General features: G+C 30.9%; 1 non-coding gene across 1 annotated transcript; it reads right to left on the bottom strand.

Moving 5' to 3' along the window:
* LOC148782703 (small nucleolar RNA U3) lies at positions 1-206 on the bottom strand. The gene has a single exon (XR_016053157.1). It is a non-coding gene; the product is annotated as a small nucleolar RNA U3 (small nucleolar RNA).
* Between the last annotated feature and the right edge of the window lie 5,452 nt (positions 207-5,658).

The raw sequence follows: 5,658 nt of genomic DNA, 5'->3' as shown, positions 1-5,658 counted from the left end.
GATCTGTCAGACTGCCACATGGGCATCTCATCAGCAATTAGCTGAGAGAGCGATCCTCTGTGGATTGGGGGAAGGTGCCCGCATCCGGTATTCACACTCCGCCCACGCGGCAATATATCATCTTCCAGATTGTTGTGCGTGTCTCCATTGTGTCAATGGAAACGGATGTACAACCTATAGAACAGATCCTGTTCAAGTAAGGTCGTGCTTTTATATTGAGGGACAATACGTTATATGAGTTCTTCTTTTATTCCCCTTGCTCGATGTGGGACTCAAATATTAAACTCCTGATATCTCTTTTGAACTCGACCGCATATTTTTCCCCCCCCCCCCTCTCTATCCCTGTTTTAATGCACAATTCTACATGCTCCCCCTCTCTTTCTAATATAGAGTGCAGTTGGCATTTAGATGCATTTGTAGCTTTAGAGGTAACGCCTTCGAATTTTATTATGGTATATAATTTTGATGTAAAATGTTTTTAGAATTATCTCAAAAGCCATTTTTATATTTAATTATAAATTTTAAAAATAGTTAAAATCAAATAGATCTATAAACATATGAAAATCTTGAAAATAGATAGTGTAGACAATATATTATAAAATACATTATTTTTGGGATTTAAAATCTTTTTTATGGTCATACATCTCGATGTCGAGATGATCGATCAAAGAGTTTTTCAATATTAAAACTACCTTTTTAAATAGATTTCTTAAGTCCATTCGTAACTCTACATCATAATATTGCAACCTTATATAAACTTTTTCCCACTCAAGGCCCAAGTATTTTAAATAGTACTTTAAGGGCCTGTATTTGGGTACATGGATTTTTTAACATGGATTTTTAATATCTTGGATATTGTTAAAATTTATTGTTTGGATTGTTTAATGATTAGGATACTTAAAATCATGAAAATAAGACCTATTTTTCCATGATTTTATTTCCATACCAAAACCTATTTTTTTGCATTTCCAAGGCCATGGATTTCACTCATTGCCTCCCTCGACCCAAAACATAAGGAGCATTTGGTAGTTATGGAAATTTTAGAGAGAGAAAGTACCTAAATTTTTTTAAAAAAGAAACTATCTCAAATTTTTTGAAAGAAAAACTATCTCAAATTTTAGCTTTTAGAGAGAGAAAGTATGCTAAAATTTTAGAGAGAGAAAGTACCAATCATTTTTAGAGAGATGAACTATGTCAAAATTTTAGAGAGATAAACTATCTCAAATTTTAACTTTTAGAGAGAGAAAATATGTTAAAATTTTAGAGAAAAAAAGTACCAAATTTTTTTAGAGAGATAAACTATCTCAAAATTTTAGAGAGAGAAACTATATTAAATTTTAAGTTTTAGAGAAAAACTATCATATTTTAGAATGAGAAAGTACATGCAAATGTTTAGAGCGAGAAACTATCTCAATTTTTTTAGAGAGAAGCTATTTCAAAATTTTTAGAGATAGAAACAATCTCATATTTTAATTTATGGATAGAGAAACTATAACATATTTTAAAGATAGTACCTAAAAAGTTTTAGAAATAGAAACAATCTCAAATTGTTTTAGAGAGAGAAACTTATGAAATTTTAAGTTTTAGAGAGAAAAAATATTCTTAAAATTGTAGAGAGAGAAAGTATTATTAAATATTTAGAGAGAAACTATTATAAAATTTGGAAAGAGAAACGACTAAAAAAAAATTAGAGAGAGAAATATCTTGGTTTTCAGATAGAGAAACTATATCGAATTTTGAGTTTTAGATAGAAACTATCTTGAATTTTGAATTTTAGAAAGAGAAAATATATTAAAATTTTAGAAATAGAAATTATAGAAAATTTTAGAGAGAGAATCTACCTAAAAAAATTTAGAGAGATAAACTAACTCAATTTTTTTGGAGAGAGAAACTATCATAAAATTTATGCTTAAGAGAGAAAAAATAAATTAAAATTTTCGAGCGATAAACTATATCAAATTTTAAATAGAGAAAGTACATGAAATTTTTAGAGAGAGAGACTATCTCAAAAGAAAATTTAGAGAAAGAAAGTGTCTAAAATTTTAAAGTATATCAACGTTTAGAGAGACCCTACATCAAATTTTAAAGAGAAACTATTTCAAAATTTTAGAGAGAGAAACTATCTCAAACTTGAAGTTTTAGAGAGAAAGCATATTAAAATTTAAAAGAGAAACTATATCGAATTTTAGAGAGAGAAAGGACATATACCTTTTTTTAGAAAAAAAACTATTGCAAGATAAATTATCTCAAATTTTAGCTTTTAGAAAGAGAAAGTATATTAAAATTTGAGAGAAAAACTATATCATATTTTAGATAGCGAAACTAATTAAAAATGTTTAGAGAGATAAACTATCTCAAAATTACTGAAGAGTGGAACTATCTGAAGTTTTAAGTTTTAGAGAGAGAATATCTTAAAATTTTAGAAAGAGAAACTATATTAAATTTTAGAGAGAGTAAAGCACCTAAAAATTTTAGAGAGATAAATTATCTCAGAAATTTTAGATATTTCAAATTGTAAATTTTGGATAGAAAGTATATTAAATTTTAGAGAGACAAATCATATCAAATTTTAGAGAGAGAAACTATCTCAAAATTTTTATAGATACACAATCCCAAATTTTGAGTTTTAGAGAGAAAAAGTACATAAAATTTTTAGAGAGAGAAATTGTACCAAGTTTTGTTACCAAACAATGGACATATAAATGATTGCAAGGAATCCATGAATTTTATATAGTTTATCTAAACAAGAGATTTGAGAAATCCACAACAAAAATCCTTAATATTGAAAATCCATATATTTCCCTGGATTTGAAATGTACAAGATTATTAATTTCTTCCTATCCAAACGGGTCATCTTTCATCGTTTCACACATGAGAGAGAGAATGGCTCATGGCTTCTTCTTTTTTTTTTACTTTTTTTTTTTTTTGGTAGTTTAGTGGGATGCTGACTTCCCATAGTAAAAATTCAACTCAATACATCATATTGTGACGATCTACTACCCTGACCAACTAACCTTGTGATGCGAACGATCCACTCCAGCGATCTGGGTTTTAGAACACTAATATAAATATAGGCAAATCTCTAATAAATATTTGGAGTAAAGCTAGAAATACAAAGAAATCTGCTTCACATTCTTTCTTGATCCAACCGTTTGACAATCTCTTTTAAGATCTATTGCATGTTTGGCTATGGTATTGGTGGGGGTGGCGAGGAATTCACAGGGACATCTGTTGTTGGCCTATGTTGGCTCGATTGGTCACGCTACGGCCAATTGTGCGGAGTGTACCTCAGTCTCTTTGGTCTACGTTTCATTAAAAATATGAATCTGGGGAACTTTCTATTGGTTGAAGGCGATTCATTGAATGTCATTAGGCGGTGTAAAAATGAGCAACGAGTTCTTTGGTCTCTCGGATCACTCTGGGTCAAGTGGTAGATTTAGTTGCTTCTTTTTCTATTTTCTTTCAGCATGTATATAGGGAGGGCAACTTTGAGGTTGATGCGCTTACTAAGAGGGGGGTTTCTATGGATTCTATTTCTTTATTGAATGATGTAATCGATGCCTAATTGAGTAATAAAATATTATAACTTTGGTAAAAAAACTGTTCTTTCTTTTTTCATTTTCTTTTTGGGTGGTAGGGGGTTAAAGTTAGCGGTAGGAATCTTGGGATGTAGAGTTGGCTGAAGTTGACTACCAAACCACTTGAGCCCGAGTGCAATTCTAGTTTTTGTTTCGAGTTCCATAGGGAAGCACTGCTTTTGTGTTAAAATTGAATTTGGTGTTTTTTGTCTTTTCACCTGTGTTCGTAAAATCAAACCCGAACGGTTGACCGGACATTGGCCTGGAAGCGGTTTAACCAGCCTAACACGTAAATCGGCCGATTCAATCGCTCTAACCGGTAGAGTTCGTTGAAGTTTACTACCAAACCACTTGAGCCCGAGTCCAATTCCTCGTTTCTGTTTTGAGTTCCATAGGGAAACGTTGCTTTTGTGTTAAAATTGAATTTGGTGTTTTTTGTCTTTTCACCAGTATTCGTAAAATCAAACTGGAACGGTTAACCGCATATGGGCTTGGAAACGGTTTAACCGGCTTAATCGGTAAACCGACCAATTCAACCACTCTAACTGGGCAGGTCTCGAGTGGTCAAAAAAGTGTTAAAAAAAAAAAAGAGACAAAAATACTAAAATATGAAAAGCAAATAAAGAATGATTAAAACAAAACACATTCAAATGAAGTCGAAAATTAATGAAAAAAATGGATTTTAACCCATTTTATATTTTTCACAAGTTATTTTTAAAACTTTCTAAAAAAGATGGGAAAATATAGAGTATTAATGACCACAAATTTTTTTAATCTTTACCATAATGTAAATAATATTTAAAAAAGCATTACAAATCAAATTCCTTATTTTTGAGAATTTATATATATTATTTTTATTTTTAAAAAATATCGGTTGATCACCCTTACCGCCCAAAACCGGAACCGGCCACTGGTCGGTTCTGATCTAACTTGGCGGTTAGATCGAGCGATTTTGCAAACAATGCTTTTCTCACACAAAGCAACATTTACTGCGTTTGTGCAAACCAATGTTTCAAACCCTAGATCCACCCCACAAATCCATATGAGATTGTCAGATCGGCAATTAGGATCGGTCTAAATTGGTGACAAATAAAATATTATAAAATGAAAATTAAAATAACACTTTATGGGATAGGGATTTACGGGACCTACAAAAACACACTAGATAAAAATATGTGCGTGTAAATATAGAAAGAGTTTATATAAGGTTGACGTTTTAACTCAAGGCGCACTTCAAAACATAGATTTAAAAAAAAGGTTATTTTGATGTTAGAAATCCATTTATTGCAACCTTATGTTATTTTGACATTGAGATCTATCGATATGACTAAAAAAACAAAAAAAAATTTAAGTCTTAAAAATAGTACATCTTGTGATACATTATCTAGACCGCCCATTTTCAAGATTTTCATGTGTTTGTATATTACTTTATTTGAACCACTATTGGAGTTTAAATTTTTTTAATTAGAGATGAAAATGGATTCTCGAATCATCCTGAGAAATGACAAAGTTTGGAGGTATGCCTTACTTTGATTAGTTAAGATTGCAACCTTATGCATATATATGTAGAAAAAAATAATATAAGGTTGCAACCTTATGCTATTGAAATAAGGTGCCCCTCATAAATCATCTAGAACAAAATGTTTTGGCATTGGAGAACCTTTCAATTGATTATTCGACCTCGATATGTAGGGACATGATGAAGAAAAAGAATTGCTAGTCTAAAAAATTATGCATGTTATAACAAGTTGTGTGAATCATCTATTTTTAAGATTTTCAAGTATTTATTGATCTGCTCGATCTGCAATATTTTAAAATTTTAAACTTTATAATTAAAGATTAAAAAATATTTTCAAGCCATTATAAGGTTTTTGACACCGAAACATCTCTAAGTATATTTTAGGAGTGCACCTTACTTCGGCAACCTTATGCCAACCTCACCCTATGTGCATATAAAAAGGTGGGTTTTAGAGCTAACCAGGCCGGACTAATACTAGCTTGGTACCGGTTTGGTGTCGGCTATCTTGGTATTGGTTTGGTATCGGCTAATTTCCAAATCAATTATTAGGATCGAAAATCA

Source organism: Amborella trichopoda, chromosome 3 (genome assembly GCF_054954075.1).
Source record: "Amborella trichopoda isolate Santa Cruz 75 chromosome 3, AtrichopodaSantaCruz75HAP2 v2.0, whole genome shotgun sequence".
Classification (NCBI taxonomy): domain Eukaryota; kingdom Viridiplantae; phylum Streptophyta; class Magnoliopsida; order Amborellales; family Amborellaceae; genus Amborella; species Amborella trichopoda.
Note: the sequence above shows the minus strand (reverse complement) of the source record. Positions and strands in the feature narration are given on the sequence as shown.